Source organism: Coregonus lavaretus (genome assembly GCF_964263955.1).
Source record: "Coregonus lavaretus genome assembly, contig: HAP1_SCAFFOLD_1251, whole genome shotgun sequence".
NCBI lineage: Eukaryota > Metazoa > Chordata > Actinopteri > Salmoniformes > Salmonidae > Coregonus > Coregonus lavaretus.
Genome location: NW_028159744.1, coordinates 74,393 through 78,644, shown reverse-complemented (window position 1 = coordinate 78,644; position 4,252 = coordinate 74,393). Strand labels below are relative to the sequence as shown.

Here is a 4,252-nt window from a genome sequence, read left to right as displayed (position 1 = left end):
TTAGGAATCTGGGCTAATATCCATACAGTTTCTCTCTAGCAAAACACAGAACACAGAATTGGTTTTGACCTGACCCTTAAAAACAATGTCACACACAAACATTTGATGCTAAAATTATTTTTATTATTTTATAATGCTTGAAGAATGTTATATAGAAATGGATATAGAAAACAAAGGAAAGAATGAGAATGAATTTCAGAAAATATTTGTAAAATTGCAGAGGTCACTTGTTAGCAAGGAAAACGTCAGGAACTGGAAAAAATACAAAAAGGTATCATTGTTAGAATCATGTAATACTGTGTGTCAAACAAACTTCAGTCATCAGCTTTAACATTCTCTGAGTTGTAACATTCTCCTCTCTTACCTATGCATTATGCCTTCGTTTTTCTGAACACAAGGGTTTTCAAGAATTTAGCAAAGCGATTTTTCCCAGCTGCAAATATAGAGACATCAGAGAGAGAGAGAGAGAGAGAGAGAGAGAGAGAGAGAGAGAGAGAGAGAGAGAGAGAGAGAGAGAGAGATGTTGATTCAACGTCATCACATAAAAACAAAATTGGGTGGAAAGAAGGGTGATTCAACCAGAAAACTCCACTGATATCAGACAGCTAAATGCGTCGTTAGATTCTTTTTTGCCCTTCCGCGTCACTTTCTACACAGAAGACATCCGCTAAACATAGAATCAAGCTGTTTATCTGTCTCTCTGTGACTGACGATAACTTCGGCAGGAAGTTGACTACAAATACAAAGTTGCCAATATCTTTGCAATTCAACAAGCGAAGGATAAAAATATGCTTCAACTGAAAACCGAGATGACTGCATTAGAAAATAAATCCAGTAGGCTGTATAGGCCTATATTTCAATCATATTGAAATCAATTTCATGTTCAGTCAATTTACTTCTATTTGTAGGCTACACTGTCTGTAATTTTTGACATTTCGGCCATTATAAAAACGATACATCGTTAAAAAACTAGTAAGCTTAAGTTCCATCGCTATCAGGAAACCGGGCCCTGGTCTTTACCTTTGCACTTTGCTGGCTGGTCCTTCTGAGGGTTCAGAGTCTTTGACTCAGTTGCAGTAACCATGGAGACATCTGACAAGACAAAGGAAAATGGGGGATGTTAATACCATCAGAGAGAGAGAGAGAGAGAGAGAGAGAGAGAGAGAGAGAGAGAGAGAGAGAGAGAGAGAGAGAGAGAGAGAGAGAGAGAGAGAGAGAGAGAGAGAGAGAGAGAGAGAGAGTTTCTCTCTCTGTCTCTCTCTCTGTCTCTCTCTCTGTCTCTCTCTCTTTCTCTCTCTCTTTCTCTCTCTCGTCCTTTTTTGTCTCCCTCTCTCTAGATCTCTCATCCTTTTTAGGTCGCTGGTTCTAATCCCAGAGCCGACTAGGTGAAAAATCTGTCGATGTGCCCTTGAGCAAGGCACTTAACCCTAATTGCTCCTGTAAGTCGCTCTGGATAAGAGCGTCTGCTAAATGACAAAAAAAAAAAAAAAAAAAGAAAAAGAAAATTCTTTGCACTGTGTCATCAAATACTTTGTGAAAAGTCTGTCCCTCTCTATCCCCCTTCATGTTTTACCTTTGCATTTTGCTGACTGTTGATCATGCGGGTCCTTGCTCTTTAGCCCTGATGCAGTGAAAATAGAGTAATCTAAGGACAGAAAAGGAATATATATGAATGGAGATTTGATAGGACAATAACACACAGCAGTAAAAGTAGAGTTAAGTCCTATAGGCTGTTTCAATGCACCAGAGGAGTAGTCACACATAACTCAGTACCTTAGTGAGATACACTGCTGTTACTTAAATGGAATACAGTTTTATTAGCCTCCCCATGGGGATTAAGATGGCATCGTCTGAGTACAACGTGATGCTAAACCACCCTGAAGGATGCAAAGCAGAAAAATCTGTGTATGCTATCCCTCATGCAGTGAAAAAGACAAAAACAAAAACAAAAACAAAAAAAATGACGTCAGCTTTATTCGACATCTTTTTGAGTGCGGGCCATCACACTTTATTGCTTATTTGAATTTAAGGGTTTTACGCACCAACCTAACTTTAGGGAGAGCACGATGGTGCTCTTTGCTTTTAAACCACAGAGAATGAAATGTTTTGTGTTTGAGTCCCTTGTCACTTTGCCTTGTCCTACCTTTACATTGTGGTTGTCTGGTCTGTTTGCCTGTCCTTTCCGGATTCTCTACCCTGTCCAGGTGTTCCTGTAAGGCCTTCTCATTCCTCAGCCTGCGCTGCTCTTCTTTAGACAGCACCTCCTGCTCCTTTCTCTTTCCCTCTATCTCTTTGGCCTGGTCTTTATCTCTCCTATCCTTCTGACAAGGCCAAATTCTCTCCTCTTCTGCCATCCTCTCAAATTTGTCCATAAGGAGCTCTGCCTCTGTCTTTGGCGCTGTTACTTTGTCATTCCCATCTTTCTTTTGGACACTCTCACTTTTATTACTCACTTTGACCTGCAGAACCTGGGGGACCTTGGCCACACCTTGACTGCTCGTGGAAAACACAGAGAAATCTGAGAGAGAGAGAGAGAGATAGATAGAGATAGAGAGAGAGAGAGAGAGAGAGAGAGAGAGAGAGAGAGAGAGAGAGAGAGAGAGAGAGAGAGAGAGAGAGAGAGAGAGAGAGAAAGCTTTGACTATATACAGACTCAGTGAGAATAGCCTTGCTATTGAGAGAGGCCGCCGTAGGCACTGCCCACAAAATGAGGTGGAATCCCTCAGATTACACAGACACACAAAGAAATTTGAACTATTTGCCCATCGTTACAACACTGTATATAGACGTAAAATGACATTTTGAAATGTCTTTATTCTTTTGGAACTTCTGAGTGTAATGTTTACTGTTAATATTTATTGTTTATTTCTCTTTTGTTTACTACCTACTTCACTTGCTTTGACAATGTTAACATACGTTTCCCATGCCAATAAAGACATTAAATTGAAATTGAATTGAGAGAGAGAGAGAGAGAGAGAGAGAGAGAGAGAGAGAGAGAGAGAGAGAAGCTTTGACTATATACAGACTCAGTGAGCATAGCCTTGCTATTGAGAGAGGCTGCCGTAGGCACTGCCCACAAAATGAGGTGAAATCCCTCAGATTACACAGACCCACAAAGAATTTTGAACTATTTGCCCATCGTTACAACACTGTATATAGACGTAATATGACATTTTTAATGTCTTTATTCTTTTGGAACTTCTGAGTGTAATGTTTACTGTTAATATTTATTGTTTATTTCTCTTTTGTTTACTACCTACTTCACTTGCTTTGACAATGTTAACATACGTTTCCCATGCCAATAAAGACCTTAAATTGAAATTGAATTGAGAGAGAGAGAGAGAGAGAGAGAGAGAGACCACATTTACACCCTCCACACTCTAATTGACAAACAAGTCAACCAAAACAAAGGCAAAATCTACTCGTGTGTTGTAGACTTCAAGAAAGCATTTGATTCAATTTTGTACTAAGGTATTTCATTACAAACGAATAGTAAGTGGTATTGGAGGGAAAACATATGATGTTATTAAATCAATGTACACAAAAAACAACTTAAAATCGGCAACAAGCCGAGACTTCTTCTCTCAGGGACGTGGAGTGAAACAGGGCTGCCCAATAAGTGCAACACTATTTAACCTCTATGAATTGGCAAAAACATTAGAAGAATCGGCAGCACCTGGTCTCACCCTACACAACGCTGAAATCAAGTGTCTGCTGTACGCAGATGACCTGGTGCAACTGTCTCCCACTTAGGAGGGGTTACAGCAGCATCTAGATCATCTGCACAGGTTCTGTCAGACCTGGGCTCTGACCGTTAATCTAAAAAAAAACGAATATAATGATATTCCAAAAAAAGGTCAGGAAATCAGGATGACAAATATAAATTCTATTTGGACACAGTTCTGTTAGAACACACCAAAAATTACACGTATCTAGGACTAAATATCTGTAACACAGGTAGCTTTCACATGGCTGTGAATGAGCTGAGAGACAAAGCAAGAAGAGCCATTAAAAGGAATATTAAAATCGAAATTCCAATTAGAATCTGGCTCAATCAGTTATAGAACCAAGTGCTCTATATGGCAGCGAAGTATGGGGTCAAATCAAATCAAATCAAATCAAATCAAATTTTATTGGTCACATGCGCCGAATACAACAGGTGCAGACATTACAGTGAAATGCTTACTTACAGCCCTTAACCAACAGTGCATTTATTTTAAACAAAAAAGTAAGAATAAAACAACAACAAAAA

The 4,252-nt window shown here is 39.3% G+C and overlaps 1 long non-coding RNA gene across 1 annotated transcript; it reads right to left on the bottom strand.

Moving 5' to 3' along the window:
* Positions 1 to 397: 397 nt before the first annotated feature.
* Positions 398 to 1,744, bottom strand: LOC311122484. Its single transcript, XR_014612454.1, has 3 exons — positions 1,574 to 1,744; positions 1,021 to 1,092; positions 398 to 433 (listed from the first exon to the last, which is right to left on the bottom strand). It is a non-coding gene; the product is annotated as an uncharacterized lncRNA (long non-coding RNA).
* Between the last annotated feature and the right edge of the window lie 2,508 nt (positions 1,745 to 4,252).